General features: G+C 42.5%; 1 protein-coding gene across 2 annotated transcripts in view; it reads left to right on the top strand.

Annotated features, from left to right (window-relative positions):
- The first annotated feature begins 4,003 nt into the window (after positions 1-4,003).
- The window catches only part of FAM3C (FAM3 metabolism regulating signaling molecule C), a 46,905-nt gene continuing 32,949 nt past the window's right edge, over positions 4,004-17,959 (top strand). Inside the window, exon 1 of one of the 2 annotated variants that reach the window (XM_048499761.1) lies at positions 4,004-4,153. The gene's annotated coding sequence lies outside the window, so the exon portion shown is untranslated. Of the gene's footprint in view, positions 4,154-13,753; positions 13,774-17,959 lie in introns of those variants that run through there. The other variant, XM_048499762.1, reaches the window with a different exon arrangement.

The following is a 17,959-nucleotide window of genomic DNA, read 5'->3' as shown; positions in this document are numbered from 1 at the left end:
ATTTACCAGGAGATTTATTTACTGCCTGCCATGAATCAGCTGCCCTTTTCCACATATTAAGATTCTATTAAAGGGACAGGACATCTTTCTCCAGGGCTGCTGGTTACATAATGCCAGAGTAGGGGTTTGAACCCAGGTTTTCCAGATCCTAGTCTGGTATTGCACAGCACTGTTTTACTGAAGCAAGATGGGTTGTGGGGAGCGGGGGGAGGGGAGGATTCCTCTGCTGTTCTGACCTTTGGTTTACTAGTGCAATATACTTCCCAGTGCTTGGTCTGTGTTTCTTGTCTACAAGGTTCGTTTGGTCAATTGCCCATGGCCCTTATCTTGACATCTATGCATTGGAAGGGTGAAGACTGAGAAAGTTCCAGAATGACATTGTTTTCTGGGTTTTCAGCAGGATTGTAGAGCTGCAGTTAGAGTGCCTTAAGACTTAAATTGCCTTGTGCTGGACAGACCAGGTTAGCCCAATCCCATCAGATCTCAGAAGATAAAACAAGCTGGTCCTAGTTTGTAGTTGAATGGAAGACCACCAAAGTTTTTTGCCTGGAAAACACTATGGGATGAGATGGTGTTGTCAAGTTCACGCTGGGAATGTACCACCAAACTGTAGAGTGAGTGTGACCAATGAAATAGCTGGGTTCTTTTTATTGTTTGTACAATGTAAGTGACTTGCCAGAGTATTCAAACTTCCTGCCAAGTCAATATGTAACTGCAGCTTATCTTTGGCTTTTACCGCCTACAAATACTTTTGTAATTCATCCAAAGTAATGTTGGCCACCTTAGGAAGAAAACTCTCGTCCATTTATCTATTCAGAGGTGTGCCCAAAGTGACTCACAAAATAAAAACAAGTTATTAAAAAACCATATACACACATGCCATCCCATCAATTGCTACTATTGGTAGGGGGCTACATCAGAACCTTGGGCTCTATTCATGTTGGTTCGGCACTGTGTGAAAGAAACTGATGCTGGCCTGGATGGAACAGCAATCTGACACAGCAAGACATCTGGCATGTCCTTCTGTATGCATTATAAATCTTTTCCTATAACCAGAGGTGGGATTCAGTCGGTTCGGACTGGTTCAGCAGAATCCTTTCCTAATTATTCCTAATTTAGTTTGCTGAACCGGTTGTTAACTGGTGAATCCCACCACTGCCCGTCCAGGGGGGAGCACTCACTGGGACATGTGACCCTACAATTTTGGCGGGGGCCATTTCCTCCTTTCCCCAGGTGGCCTGGCTGCATGTCTCTGCCAACACTACCCAGCCCCAGAGGCGTAGAGGGGCCAAATGGCACTCAGAGGCAAAAATCCCTCCGGGCGCTCCCCAAGCAGAGCCCTGCTTAATCATGTGTAAGCCCCGCTTACGCGCAAATCAGGCTCCAGCCCCTCTTCCCTGCCCAGCAGCCAGGGTGTGAGTTTCTCTCGCAGCCCTGCTGCTGGGTGGAAGAGGAGCGGAGGGCAACCCCTCTTGACTGCCCAGGAGCTGGGGTCCAAGTTTCTTTTGCAGGCCAGCTGCTGGGTGGGAAGAGGAGCCGAGGGCAGCCCCTCTTCCCAAAGGAGTGCTTGTCCAGTGCAAACTGCCAAAGAGGAGGGAGCCTTCTGCAGCCAGCGGGCGTGCATCTTGCTGCGACTGCTTCTGCCTCCCTCCTCAACCTCCATCAGGCCCTCAATCTCCATCAGCGGTGGCCAGGGCCACAGCTGGTGAAGGTTAAGGGGGATGGAAGCAGTCGCAGCAAGATGCGCACCCTCTGGCTGTGGAGGGCTCCAACTTTCTTGGCAGTTTGCAGCTGGGCAAGCCCTCCTTTGACTTGGAGGAGGAGGGAACGCCAGAGCAGCTTTGCCTTGCCTGCAGTAGGGGATCGGTTGACTGGCGCTGGGCCAGCCAGCAGAAGCTGAGGAAGCAGTGGCGTAACTAGGCAAACTGGAGCCCTAGGCAAAACCTGAGTTTGATGCCCCCCCCCCATGGGCAGCCACCCTCCCCCACCGTGACCAAACAATGATTTTTTCCACCAGGTCGTTTCAAAGTCACCATCACATTATAGAACATGCCCCAACTCACAAATCTGAACACAGCAATGGGCCATGCCACACAGCAGAATTTTTTTTGAAAACATTTTCAAAATGCTTTCAAAATGTTTTATTACTGCTATGAAAACATTTTATGGTGTTATATCCAGTCCCCCCAATTGGGGGAAACAGCATCACTTTCAATGTTATTTAAACTGCGGATCCCCGATTCTCCCTTTAAGGTGGATTTAAAAGGAGAATCTGAGCTCCCTAGTTTAAACAAGTGATGCTGGAATCCACCCCCAAACAGCATCATTTTCAATGGTGTTTAAACTAGGGAGCCCAGATTCTCCTTTTAATCCACCTTAAAGGGAGAATCTGGGGTCCCCAGTTTAAACAACATTGAAAGTGATGCTATTTTGGGGTGGATTCTCCTCCACCCTGAAACAGCATCACTTTCAATGTTTAAACTGGGAACCTCAGATCCTCCCTTTAAATCCATGCCGAAGGGGGTGTATTTAACCACCACCACCACCACCACCACCACCACCACCACCACCTCCACCACCTCCACCACCTCCACCACCTCCTCCTCCTCCTCCTCCTCCTCCTCTTTTATTAGGCATTGAGAGAATAAAAGAAAGAAAACAAGCATTGGCAGGAAGGGGAATCTGGGGAAATTTAGAGGGTGCCTGCTGTCAGGGGTGCAATGATTAAGATAGCAGCACCAAAATTTCAGAGTATCTTCGTGAGACCCTACTGATGATACCACCCAGGTCTGGCGAAGTTTGCTTCAGGGGGTCCAAAGTTATGGACCCTCAAAGATGTAGCCCCATCTCCTATTAGCTCCCATTGGAAACAATAGGGGATGGGGGCACTCCCTTTGGGAGTCCATAACTTTGGACTCCCTAAATCAAACCTCACCAAATCTGGGTGATATCATCGGAGAGTCTCCCGAAACATCCCTGAAATTTTGGTGCTGCTAGCCTAAAAAACGCGTCCCCTGAAGGCCAAAAACAGAAAAACACTGAAAATACAAAAAAAATCCCACAAACGAACCTGCATTTTTGACGCCCGCCACAAGGGGGCACCCTGGGCAACTGCCCACTTTGCCCAATGGGAGGAATGCCACTGCAAGGGAGGCAGCAGCCCAGCGCAGGGAGGAAGGACAGAGGGAGGGTGAAATCAGTGCACCCCTTTTATATGCATATAACAGAAAGAGCTGTGGAAAATATTGTCAAAGGCTTTTACATCTGGTATCAACGGGTTGTGTGGTTTCTGGGCTGTGTGGCTGTGGTTTGGTGCATTAAGCTTCTAACATTTTGTCCCATTTGTGGCTGGCATCTTCACAGACATGTCATGACAATGTCATCTTATCGTGACATGTCTCTAAAGATGCAGGTGAAACATTAGGAGCTAAAACCACCAGATTCAGCCACATAGCCCAGAAACCCTTCAACAGACAGCTGTGGAATGGCTATCAGTTATGGTTGCCAACCTCCAGGTGGAGACTGAAATTTCCCCAGAATTAGAATTAATCTTCAGACTATAGAGATCAGTTCCTCTGCACAAAATGGCAACTCTGAAGATGGGGGGCTATGGCATCACAACCCTGTTTTGCTTCCATCCCTTCCCAAACTATCTTCCCAGGCTCCACCTCCAAATTTCTAGAAATTTTCCAACTTGAAGTTGGCAGGCCTATAAGTCCAGGGATCATGATGAGGTGTCTGCCCAAAAGGGATTCCAAAATGTTTAGTGAAACCCCTGTGCCTTTTTCTCCTTAGTAAAGGCACTGCAGCCTGCACATTGACAATTCATCAGTTCTTTGTAATAGCTTCACAGCCTCCCAAATTTGGGGTCAAACATTCTTAAAAGAGACTCAACCATCCTTCACTGCCCGGCCCACTGCATGCGGGGCTCTCCCGCACGCCGGTCCTCCAGCGCTAGGGGGCGGGCGCGCTCTCCCCGGCAGGCCTGACGGCGGCAGCTGGCTTGCAGCAGCGAGGGTCAAGCAGGTCCTTGGTCGTTTCCTGCTCGGCCGTCGCTCTCTTTTCAAGGGGAGCCGTCAGGGCGCAGGCGCTGTTGGGGAGAGCTGTGGCGGAAACACAGAGCTGGGGCACTCTGAGCCAGCCAAGCCTGCAGGTAAGGTGGCTGGGAGGGGGGCCGGGATTCGCCCTTGCCCCCCGCTCCTCCCGAAAAGCGGCTCTCTGGCCCTGCATCTCCATCCTTTCGTGTGGTGGATTACCTTTTCCTTCGCTTAATTCCTTCTGCAGTACTGTCTCCGCCCCCTTTCTCTCCTTACCGTGACCCCCACCCCTTTTTTGTTACTTGTTTCCGCCTCTGTGTGAGCTTCTTGCTACTTTTTTTTTCTTTAGTTCTATTTCAGGCATCCTGTCTTAGCAAGTCTGCCCATGCTTACTGCCACTAAGTAAGTGCCACAGAGTTCCGTGGGACTTGCTTCTTAAGCAACTGTGGCTGTGGGTTTGCTGCTTTTTTCTTTTTCTTCTGGATGCTACGGAGCTGCGGTTTTCCATAAGAAGCATTACCCTGCCTAGGAAACATCCTATGTGGCAACTGCACGTGTTTTTATCGTTTTCTAGAAATTTCCTAAGTGTAGTTCCCTTTTGCTGTGCTTTGAGGTGACCAGAACTGTATCTAGTATTGCAGCGTTGGGTGCAAAAACCAGTCTTCTTTAGTGGTTAGAGTTTCAGACTAAGGTCTGGGGGACCTGGTTCAAATGCCCACTGTGCCTTAAACACTTGCTGGGTGACCTTGGGCCAGTCACACATTCTCAGCCTAACCTAGCTCACAGGTTCACCTACCTACCTACCTCACTGTGAGGATAAAATGAAGGAAAGGAGAATGGTGTGAACTGCTTTAGGTTTCCACTGGGGAGAAAGGTGGGGTATAAATGAAGTAAATAAGTAAAATAGCATTGAATTTTTTAACCAGTTAATTTTCACTCACTTTCCTAATAACCCATACCTTTGTTTATTGTCATCACAATGTATTTATTCTTACTGAGATATCTACTACAATTCTAAAACCTCTTTCCTTGTTAGTCAGCATTAGTTCAGACCCCATCAATGCATAAAGTTAAAGGGAGGATTAAGCCAAACTGCATCAGTGTACCTTTACTTACAGAGAATCTTATTTGCCCCTTTTCTGTCAATTCATTTAGTTTGTTGAAATTCCTTCTTGGAGTTCTTTGAAACCAGGTGATTCCTTCAAACAGTTCTGAAATTGCTGTAACACATAATCTGACCAGTTCTGCACTTCTTCAAGTGTTGCCCAGCCTCCCTATACAATGTCTTGCCAGTAGTTCAAGTTTTAGGAATGTTTCACCACGAAGAGTACTTTAGATTTCTACATGCACTTATCAGAAGGTACGCTTTTCTAAAAAATCTAGTAATTGGCAAGTATGTGGATTTTAAAGGCAAAATTCTCACACAACAGTTATGTGGAGAAGACTTGTCCAATTAGACCTTTCAGTGAGCCCTGCTGAGAACACAATTTTTTTTCCAACATAATATGTAAAATGGTCCCCAGAGAGTTGAAGAAAAGGAAGTGTGTGGGGTGGGGGTGGTAGATAATAATTGAGTAGCTGACTCAGCAATAGAAGAGACAAGAAAGAAGCATGGTCTAGGAACAGAAGGGCGGGGGACACACAATATTGAGGAAGTGATAAATACAGTAATGGTCACATGTAAAATATCAGACTGTGGCCTTATAGTAATCTAGAATATCAACCTGTGGTTCCATGCTCCCAGATAACAGTGGTTAGAATTCCCAGTACTGTGAACAGACAAAGGGGGAGAGATTCACACTTGTCACTACTTTGATTGTATAACATGTTGGAAAGAGGGAATGACAACATGCTGAGTGGTTTTAGGTATATAGCCAGACAGGGAAAAGCAAAAGGGGTTACAGTCTTTACCCACTATTGTATTCTTCTACTGTACATCAATCTGAAACAGGCACCAATGTCCAGTTCTGTGTTCACAGACACATACGTGTGAACACTATTATCGTATCTTGAAGACTAACTGATTTATTACAGCATAAGCTTTTGCCAGCCAAAGCTGATGAAATGGGCACAAGCTCATGGAATTTGTTAAGACTTTCAGGTGTAAGCAGATGACAGAATAGAAGGAGGAGGGAAATCTACATTGTTGCTGCTCATCAACCTTAATGATTAGGAAATAAAATTTGAGTAAAATGCACTAAGCAGAATTTAATTTTAAAGAGGTTCCAACACATGATCCCACCATTGATTTCTGAAGTGTGAGAAATTTTGATATCAGGTCTGCATTGGTGTTTGAACTCTGTAGATACTCAAGAGATAGACCCTTCTGAGTGCATCACACTGCCCAGAGTAGCGTACCAATATATAATTCCAAATGTCCATTCTAAGGGGTGCCCCTGTTGTCTAAACTGTGCACATAAATCATATTTACACACACACCCATAAGTATTGATTCATGCATTACTGAGCTTCAGTACAAATTGTTCATAACCAACAATGCACCTGAATTACACAAGCGTATAGTTTTCTCCCCTGACTGTTGTTCACAAAATGGAAAGAAGAGAGAACTTGATTACAGAGAACCTTCAGTTGCATATTTGGTTATTGGATTTGTGTGCCCATATTTGACAAACTAGTTTTAAAGATTGTCATACTTCCTCATATTAAATTATGGTTGCAAACAAATAGGTACTAGAAAAGGCCACTATTTGAACAGATCTATTTAGAGTTGGTTCAATCCTTGGAACTGTGAAGGGTCTGTGCATGCATGCATTTTTTGATTGAACACCTAGTTCAGTGGCTTTACAATCATTTTTGTTTTGAAATCAGACTTTTAGCCCTTCAAGCTGATGAAGGACTTAAAAACCTGTGGCCTACATCTTGGTGCAAACTCAGAAACTAGATGAGAGATGGGCAGGCTTTTTGGAAGGGGAGGCCTTATCACCTTTGTGCCTAGTTGAAGAAAAAAATCTTCAACTCTGTTATGCAAAATAAGGAAATTCAGATTTGCTTAACTTGTTCAATTTGCAAATTTTACACATCCTAGAATTTTGTCTGTCTTGGCATAAACCTTTGTCCCCATGATAGAAAAGTGTATAGAAATATTGTGGGTTTCCGTCTTTGCAGAGAATTGTTTTAAATCCAGCTGATACGTTGTTGTTACTGTACAATTTATAGGGGCTATGGGGCCTTGGGTACTTCCTCTTCTGACCTTGGCACCCAGGCTCTTGCAGCCCAAGGCCCTCAGTGCTCTGTAGAATGTATGGCAGCATGGCTAGGGACAAGGATGCACGCTGCGGGAGACAGGCTGGGAGAGAGGGAGGCCTGCTCCACCAACTAGCCTTCTTAGCTGCAAGCTGGCACATTATGTGGCAAAGAGTTGCATGTGACTCATGAGCCACAGTTAAGCCATCCATGCGTTAGAGTCTATATTATAAAAATAAAATACCAAACATCGTAGGCTACATTCATATACCATTGTTACAAGTGACTACTGGGTATTTTTCAATTTTTTAAAAAATATTTTCCCTCTTATTCAAGAAACCAAAATGTTCTTTTGTACTTGGGTTACTTAGAACCAGCTTTGTGTATATCTATGTACTAGAAAAGTGCAGTATTCAAAGTTGAAGACATAAAACAGTATATAAATGTTGAGGCCCGTTGCATTTTCATGCAACTTCATCCTTTTCAGATCTTGAGTGGAATGATCATGCTTTGCAAACTTGCACGGCAGCCATGTATGCGTTTTGCTTATTACTAAATTAAAAATTATTAAGACAGGCTGGTATTGTTATCAGTAGTACACTGCTGTGTGTAATTGTAGCTTGCTGTGTGTAAAAGGTTTTTGTAAAGATTTTTAATGAATAATTTTTCATCACATGCTTAGTAGGTTCTTAGGGGTTTGTTTTGAGCAGACTCAGTTGTACCCCCCCCCCCCGGGCAATTACACTATAAGAGGTATATTTTAATTTCTCACTTTGGTGACTTGGGTAGAAGACCTACATCGGACTATTAAAAAAATGCAGCACGTCTTCAATTAGTAAAGTGATTCATTAAAATACTGCAACACAGTTCTTAGGTGAATAAGTCACATTGAACTGAAGGGGACCGTTTGAATAAATGTGGCTAGGATCAGTTAGGAAAATACATTTATTAGGGCTTGTCAGGCTGCGTATCGGTGAGAGAAATCCTTATCTTGATAGCCTGCATAGCCTGCGCAAGTACTCTTTCTACCTCCGTTTATAGAAACTGAAGTGAATACTCTTTGCTTTCTTCCTCAGGTTTCTATTGCTGGCAGTTTGGGAGGGAGAGGAATCACTGTTCTGTCCAATAGTTTTCTCCACAGTGAAAGGTATCAGCCTAAACAATAAGGGTTCCAATTGCTCTGGCAAGTATTATGAAAAGAGATATTTCATTTTAGTACTTTGATCCAGTGGTCTTCAACCCATGGATGAGGATCTTCAAGTGGCTAAGGAAACATTGCCTGCTAGGTCAGCATCTCCTATAGAGCTATAATTTTTAAAACGTGAAAGATCTGCTGCTAATGCACATGGTGAAGAGCAAGAGCACTAGATCTTCTCTTTATATATAGTGAGAGAATTGGTGTGATCATGGGACAAGGGCAGACAGAAGTCAGACAAGAGATTCCTATTTAGCATAAGCAGATTCAGAGAGACACCCCCCCCCCCAGGAAAAACTCTCCCTTTCTGTCTTTCCCTCACCCATCCCCCTGGTCTGACTACTCCCTTCCACCTCTTTCAAAGGGGACTTCAATGTTCAATACTTGCTCTCTCCCTGTTGGAGGTTATAGTTCTAGCGCCTTCTCTTCCTGTCATGTACTTATGGCTCCATCCTGTTTTTCTGCCTTGGATTAAATCTGGTTTCCGGGGTCTGGTGTGGTTAAAGATCACTGTTCTAATCCATTCAGAGTGAAAGAATATGATGTACATTTTGAAGTCCCACCCTTTCTCCAGGAGCGAAAAGCAGCATACAAAGTTCCTCCCTTAACCATTGTATCCTGACAACACAGCTATGAGGTAGAATTGACCAGGATGTGCATCTCTTGCACACATAACAAGCAGAAAATACATAGGTGGGGGGTGGGGTGGGGTTGTGCTCCAGTAATCAAAATTGTGAGCAATGTACAAACAATGGCTAGCAGTCAGTAGGACTGAATAGCTTAATACTTTATTCGGTCACTAATGTGAACAGAGTCTACAAATGGGGCTGTGAGATAATTAATGCCCCATAAATATATGTCAGCTTCTTGAGTCTTTTCGAAGCTTCTAGTGAACTTAGTGGTACTTTTTCGACAATGTTCACCTTCATCCATACTTGGGTGACATCAGGTGCCCAACATATTCCCAGGCAGTGATCAACTCCCAGAAGGTTCTTACCTATCTCCAGGATCACAGATTCTTCATGAATCTCTTAAAGAATTTCCTTATACCCACGCAAAGGCTCGAACATCTGGGGGTAATCATTGAACTTCAGTCAAAAATGCCCCCAAATAAAGTAACCAAAATTAGGGAACTGGTGCTGAAAACTGGTGCTGGGACTCTAAACTTCAATAGCTGGCAGTTCTACCACCAAAGGAACTTCTGACCTCTTGAAATCTGCTGCAGCAAGATCCAATTTATCATTCAGACCCAGAAAAATGGAGACAAACCGCCTAGCAGTTGAAAGGAACTCACTTCTAGCCGACAGTCTCTTGGTCAGAGTCACACAAACCATTCTGTCCTCCAGGAGAAGCTCCACCAACTGCATATATGATGTCATCTGGAAAGCCTTCATTTCCTAGGTCAGAAGGAAGAAAATGGATCCTATTAATCCAGGGGTGGCATCTCTCCTGAGCTTTCTGCAAGGTGGGCTGGACTCTGGGCTCTGCTCCTCTATCCTGAGGCAACAGGTTGCTGCGTTGCTCACGGTAATTCTTCAGTTGGAAAATTGTCATACCAACAGACATCCATATGTTGTTTGGTTCTGTGAGGGTGCAGGTGGCAGGAAAACCCCCAAATGCATCATTTCCCTACCTGGAGTTTTAAACACTTACAAAAACTCCTTTTGAACCAGTCAGCCAGATTCCCCTCAAATACCTCAGACTGAATACCACGACTCTGGTGGCTGTCACATCCACTTGATGTGTCTCAGAGCTTGCAGCCTTATCTGTTCACCTGCAACCTTCTCTGTTCACCTGGACTTGTGCATCTTCCCTCAAGGACAAAGTTGTCCTGAGACCAAATTGGACCTTTATACATACCCAAGGTGGATACCAAGTTTCACAGAGCACAAGAACTCTGCTTACCCACATTTACACCTAGTCAGAAACATCCCAGGGAAGTTCTTTGGTACATCTTGGATGTCAGAAGGGTCTTAAAAGCCTACATGATCAGGGCTCAGCCATTTTGCAGGTTGGAGTCCATGTTCATCTGCATCCCTCTTCCCAAGCTAGGTAAAGCAGTTTGCAGCAGCACCATTAACCGATGCTTAAAATTGTGTATCATTGAGGCATATTGGGCTCAGAAGTTGGAACCACCTCCAGGCATAACTGCCCACTCATTAAGAGGTGCGGCTGCAAACACTGCATTTTCTAAGAGTGCATCTTGTGCAAGATGTGTTGGAGGCTCATTTAGATGAGGTGGTGCCCGGGTGTGCCTGGTTTCAGCTTGCACCTGGGCCTTTTGGGAAGAAGTATAAAATACGTCAGTCTCCATTTGAGAATATGAAAGTTGGTCTGTCAGTGGCTGTTAGCTCTGTTGACGCTTCCGTGTTAGAGGCAGGTCTTCACTGAATACCAGTATGACAGAATACTCGCTTTCTTGCCCTGCTTATGGGCTTCGGGGGGACATCTGTGGAAAACTCAAATCATATGACCATGTGAATTTCTGGACAGATTATATCTGGAATATTTTTGATCCATAATCCAGGCTCCCCTCCTTTTTTTAGGGGATTCAGATGATATCAGGTCACTTGGTAGAAAACTTACCTCAGAGATTGTACATCACAGGGTACAATGTGAGATACTCTTATTTAAAACTTGGTTAATTTCAGTTCTGTTATCTTTACACTTTCTTGGATTTCTCAAATGTGCATACATACATTTGGTTACTGTACACCTGGTGAATGTGTGAACTAACTCCATAGTGACATAGAAATATAAATGCTCTTCTAATTGTTCTTTGTCCTTTTGACCTAAGTCATTATTTGATGTGCTGTTATCATGTGATGAATATATCTGTGAACCAGTTATAAGTGGTTACAGTGGGTCAGAAGCTGCTTTCCTGAGTAATGGCTACTGCATGGATTCTAGTTATCTAAATTTTCATCTCAATCTCTCTATATTATAGTTAGCATATGCAATAAAATGGTGAGAACAGTTATTCTGAGATTTGTTAAATAAGGACCTGTTTTAATTTGCCTAATTGACTTGGCTACCACTTCCCCATAGCTGACTCCAATTTATTTAAACCATTTATTAGTCACCTTTGCAGTTCTCAAGGCAACTTACAACATAAATAAAAGAACAGTTATAAAACACATAAAAGATGATTAAAAATCTTAATTTGGCCTTCCAAAATAAATATTAAATTACTCTAATTCAGTCCTAAATTGTCTTCAGATTCTTCCTGAAGACTGAAAGTGAGCGGGCCAGGGCCACCACACTTGGACAGTTGTTCCATAATTGTGGAGCTGCCACCAAAAGTCCCTTTCTTGTGTGCCCCCCAAACTACCCTCTTTGATTGATGGGACAGTCAGGAGAACCTCTCCCAATTATCTTAATTCCTGGGTAGGGAAGCACTGGAGAAGGCAATCCTTCTGCTACCTGCTCCCAAGCCATGTTATGTCTTCTACCATGTATTAATTGGTTTTCTATCTGATTATCTACTTCATTTATATTCCTCCTTTCTCTCCAGTTGGAACTCAAAGCCGCTTACATTGTTCTCTCCTCCATTTTATCCTCACAACAGACATGTGGTGTAGGTTAGGCTGAGAATGTATGACTTCCCCAAAGTAACCTAGCAAACTTCCTTGGCAGTGTGGGGATTTGAACCTAGGCATTGAAGTTCCTAGTCTATCACTCTAAACACAAAACCATGCTGACTAAATTTGTCTTGACAATTTTGCAGTACCCTCTCATTTCATATTTTGGTTTTACCACTGTTGTCTGTATCCTGTCTAATTCTTACACAGTTTGTGTTGACTGGACTATCTTCTGAATCCTAGGATTATCTCTCACACATCTAATTATAACCCAGCATTTTCCCTGTTACTTCTCCACGCTATCTCATTCTGCTTCAGTTTTTTCCTTTTAACTTAATGTCTTGCATTACTGTCCAATATCATTCTCTGTCAAACACAGAGACTAGTATACTATTTGACTTAATTCTTATGAACTGTATAATTTAATCAACTCTGAACTGCTTGTAGTGCAGAAAGGAGAGTAATTAGGTAATTAATGGCAGCGGGTAGGAGAAGGGAAGGGGTCCCAGCTTGTTGAATGCTAGAAGGTTGGAATGTATTGTATATCAGCACTAGCTTGCTTAGAGCAGGGATTAGCTGGCATCATTATTTTTAAGTATCCTGACCCTTCTCTTGTCATGATAATGAAGAGACGGGACTGATAAAGGTAGGTGTGGACAGAATTGGTCACATTAAGCGGTTATTAAGTTATTCTGGATGTCTATGATTTAGGAATGTTGAGAGAGAACTTTCCCCAACAGTTCTGGATTGGCTAATGAAAAGGGTATGTTCTGATTTCTCCACCAATGGCTTGGGGCTCTAGAACTCTGGAATTGTTACTACTGGCAGAAATTTTTAAATCGGCAGATGGGAGGTATATGTCTCACAAGTAGCCTTTTTATACAAGGGCGTTGGAGAAAAGGATATAACAACCGCAAATGTTCTAGAGTGAACAGCCTAAAGAAGAGAATATTGGGTATTAGGGTAGGATACCAAGGACAGCTCTTCTCTAGTCAGGCATGGGAGTAAAAGAATTACATGTTGGCAAATAGCATTTTACAGGTTCGTTCTTGTATTGTTACTTCCCACTAGGTTCAGGCAAAGTTGGTTACTAATTCTGATTTGTTTAATTAAAGGATTCATTCTTCTTTAGATCTGTATAGGTTTTCTGTGTACTTCCTTCCAACTGCACCTGCAGTTAAACTTCCCTATCCTCCTATGGGAGAGGCTAAGATTCATGATGTAACTGCTGTGACTTGATTGCTAAATCAATATTTATTATCATGTATTGTATTCATTAATCTTCATATGCCTCTTTCATGCAGCTATAAATAAATATAAAGCTTTGTGGTTATCTGTCTTATTTTGGGTATGCCTTTTTCCAGTCATTCATCAAACACAATTTGTAAATTGTTATTTTATTCCATTTGTTCCTTGATTTTTCTGCAGTTTGTTCCCACCTCATTCTGAGGGTTTAACTTGTGTGTCAAATGGAAAGACTCATCCAGCAAATAATGTGTAGGCTTAACATTTTGACAAGTGAGGCTTCTAGTGTACTATATGGCCCTGAACATGGGTAAGGTTTTTGAAAGTGTAATTTAAAATGTAAAGGCAACAAACAGATGCTTAATTATATCATATACAGGTAAACCTTTTGACTGAAGCTTCCGGTGGAGTCTGTTCTCAGTAACAAACTGAAGTATTGCACTGTAATGTGTGGCAAAGCCTGAGACTGAGGGTGCACAGTGAACCATCATGGAGCTAGAAGGGTGCAGAAGTAAGCCTGGGAGTTGTATGTACTCCTCCCTTTTTCACATAAAATATTCTGAGAAATAGGGGATGCATTCTGTCAGTGCAAATCGTGTGCCTCCTGTTTGCAACAGATAAGGTTGATGGGACATGTGTAAATTCCTGTAAGTTGACCAAAATGGAATGTGTTATAGTGGTAAGCTGAAGGTTCAGTGAGACCAACCCAAGACTTGCTGCCATAACATGCAGTGTTTTTTACACTGGTTTGATGTGTGAATGGGCCTATGAGTGTGTTATGTGTATCTGAGACCCAGTTCACACACAGGCAGCAGGTAAATTTGTCCAATTTTAGTCTGCAAGTGGAAAATTATTCCCTTTATAGAAAGAGTGCCTAACATATAGGAAGCTAGATGCTGGAATTCCAATTTAGCTTAGTATGTGTAGTGATTTTTAAATGTGGCAAAGTGTTCATCTGTGTTATTTTCTACCTGCACTCTGTAGTAGTAGAATCAAGGAACAGTTTTAGGCTCCTATCTGCTATTGATTAAAAGGTGAGCTGAGGACATAAGCATGAGAATGCTGTAGCATCATTATATCCTAGAAGAGGAATAGCGTAAGTGCTTACAACCCAGTGAGCACAAAATATCTAGCCATGACCTCCGCCTTTTGCAGTATTTACCTGATTCTCACTGAGTGACAATCAAAACAACATTTAATGTCCCCTACATAGCTCAGTCTGGATTTATACTCTTACCTCCTTTTTAATAGAGGGATTTGTCAATTTACTGAAAATGTTTTATCAGAATTTGAGATTTCACTGATAACAAGAGAATTAACTCAATTTCCTGATATTTTCATGAGCAAGCCTCTCATGTTCTTCTGACTCACTGAAAACCGTTTAATTGATTAACACAACGTTTGGTTTTTGTTTTTGCTTTGGCTTCTAATCTCTAGCATTATGCATAGGATTAGTATTGCTATTCTACTGAATCGGCATAATTCCATGTTTGTCAAGCTGTACTGTGTTGAATCTAATAGTTTTTTTGTTATTATCACATATTTTGTGGGACTTAAATCAATAATTGTAATCTTATAAAATATGGTTTTCTGTTAATTATAGCTCTGGATTCCCCATCTGGTGGGAGCTTTATCTTACAGTCCAGTATGATGCAACTCTGGTGATATCTATACAAATGCACTAAACAGGTTTTGAAAGTGATGCATGATTTCCGCATTCTAGCTTCGCATACTGGTATGAGAGGAATCCATGTCATCCAAAAGATCCATGTGTTTTCATCTTACAGTTGTTACCAGGATGTTATGAGATGAGAGCCCAGAGAGTCAGTTGTCACGTTATTCTAGCGACTTAAGAATTGGATCACTGTGTTCTGGAAACAAACAGGCCTTGGTATGCATTTTTCATATCTATAACAGCGCTGATGGTTGGTGTTCAGGAGCATATTGGAATTGTACTTGAAGCGTGCTAAGAAATTTTCCATTTAGTGCTGAGTACTGTGATTTGGTCCTAGATTCTGGCGATGTTGGAAGAACACTATAATAGTATTTTCACATCTTCATTGGTTTCCAGAAGGTTGCTGATTAAAAAACAAGTCCGTTCTACACACTAGGTTTAAAGTGGGGAGGGTTTCTGGTCTGGTCAGCTGCACCTTCTTCATACTGTTATCTTCCTTCAACACAAGCTGTAGCAGGAGATTTCCATGTGATAAAATAAAGTGCAGTGTGTAAAAGCAGAAAATAGTTCCTTGCTGACACATCTTGCATTGAGGTGAGGATGGGAGGAGGCATTTTGTGTTTGAGATGAGGAACAGCCATTGGGGCTTTGCATGTGGAAGGTCTCAGCTTCAGTTCCTGGCATGTCCAGGTGATATGGAACAATTGAACAGTACTGACTTTGACAGGCTGATTCAGTGTAAGGCAGCCTCATATGTACTTCATGTATGTTCCTCTAACATGAGGGAACAGTACTGGTGCTGGAATAGAAAGAAAGAGGTCCTTTGCTGGGCTTGCAGCCATCAGCCCATCTTTCTTAGGTGCTTGCAACTTGGATGCCTGCTTGAGCTGTGAACTGATGCTTGTCCCAGACAAACAAGCTAAGTATAATGATGTGGTTGATTTTAAAGTGGTGAGTTGAACTTAGAGCTCATCAGATAGCCCTATGTATTGTGCAGCCTGTCATCTTAGTGTTGTCTCTTCCTTTGTGTTCAGATGGGAGTGGCCTCTTTGTAGTGTGCTCCCGTTCCAGTCCTGAGTTCTGAATGTTGAGATGCATTTCCCAAGGTTGCTTTGTAACCCTTCCTCCCAAAGTTCTTGAAAATCCAAGCCTAGATATCTTTGAAAAAGCAGTATTCAACCAAACATTATGTGGCTGGAAATAAGCTGGGAAGGTTGTTAATGGCAGTCCTCCTATATATTGTTTAAAGCATGTATTGTTTAAAGCATGTACTGCCAATTTAAAGCATGTACTGCCAATTACCCTCTGGTCTGTTGCCTTTGGGAACTGGATAGTCTGGAATTCAGAATGAAGAAAATGTAACTGTCTTCAGATACTCAATTAAAGGCGTGCTCTGTGGTTTTTCCACTCGGAAGGACTTAATATATGTTTCTGCACTTTGGTGCTAGTTTATCTTTTGATGAAAAACATCTGCTCAGAAAAGCCCCAGGAGGAAAATCAGTGATAATTTTTCAGTTCAAAAAAAGTAACTGAAACTGTGTACTAAACCATTTTTAAAACAAGGCGTTGCTCCTCAAAAAAGCAGAATTTGGTCCTTCCATTTCAGAGAGAACTCCTCCACCAAGATCTACCAAACCTTGAGCGTGGGGGTAGGGGTGGGGGTATCTTTGCCAGCTATGTAATATCTTTGTTGAAGACTGCTTTTTCCATTCCTTTCTTCCTATTCCTGTAACTTACAAAGTTTTGGTGCGTCCAAAGAACTTAGGCTCTTTGGCTTTTAGGCTGAGACTTCAGTCAAGCCAGGCAATTAATCCAGGACTTCCCTAAAATGTATTTGTTTTATTTTCCTTGCTTGTTTCATGTGCAGACCCCCCCCTTTTCTTTTTGGTAACCCACTTTGGGTCCTTTTTTGAAGAAAAGTAAAATATAAATAATTCAGTAAATAGCGTGTAGCCTAGGCTAGCCTGATCTTCTTGGATCTCAGAAGTGAAGTAGGCTTGGTTCTGGCAAATATTTGGATGGGAAACCTCCAAAAAATAGCAGGATTCTTTTGCAGAAGAGGGCAATGGCAAACCACCTCTGTTAGTCTCTTACCTTGAAAATAGTACTGAGTTGTGACTTGATGGCACTTTACCCACACACAAATAGTTTGCCACTACATAAATGACCCTTGGGGCTGATGTTGTCTCCTTTCTTTTCTGTGTGTAGTACAGAAGTTTCCAGATTTCCAACAAGCCATTTTTTTGGCTTTATCTTTTGTTACTCTAATTTGAACAAGCGACTAAAGGCTCTTTTTGTGTGGGGGGTGGGGCGATGGCAGTTGTATTTTGATATAAAAAGGTAGTAGTGCAGTTTATTTGGGTATCATGTTTGAAATGTGTGTTGGGTAACCACTTAAGAAAAGGCAAAGTTACATTTATTTTATGCTTTTCTCTCCCATGGGGACCCAAAGTGGCTTACATTGTGTGCATTGTATTCTAACAACTACCCTGCAAGGCAAGTTGGTCTGGGGGTGCGTGATTGGCTCACAGTTACCTAGCAAATTCTGGGGCAGAGTGGGGATCATAACCAGATCGTAATCTGTCTCAAACCACCACACCATGCTGACTCTCAATTTAATCAATTAATAAAAAGGGATAAAAAGAAAATACATTCCTCTCTAATACATTCTTTCTGAGGTATTTGTGATTGATCTTTTGTATTTTACATGCCTGTTTCCTGAATCCTGTTACGGTATGAGTCATGTAATATTTGTGATTCTTAGTCAGTTATTAAAAGGTAAAATTATGAGTGAGTTCCTAAAAATTAAGGAGCTATGTCAAAATTGTATTGTCGAAGGCTTTCACGGCCAGATTCAACTGGTTGTGGTGGGTTTTCTGGGCTGTGTGGCCGTGGTCTGATACGTCTTGTTCCTAACGTTTTGCCTCCATCTGTGGCTGGATTCTTCAGAGGTGTATCTCAGAGAGAAGTGTGTTACACACTGTGTCTAGTGAGAAGGGAAAGTTTAGTGGGGTATATATTG

Source organism: Sphaerodactylus townsendi, linkage group LG06, assembly GCF_021028975.2.
Source record: "Sphaerodactylus townsendi isolate TG3544 linkage group LG06, MPM_Stown_v2.3, whole genome shotgun sequence".
Lineage (NCBI taxonomy): Eukaryota > Metazoa > Chordata > Lepidosauria > Squamata > Sphaerodactylidae > Sphaerodactylus > Sphaerodactylus townsendi.
The sequence above is the reverse complement of the archived record's forward strand: the minus strand, read 5'-3'. Positions and strand labels throughout refer to the sequence as shown.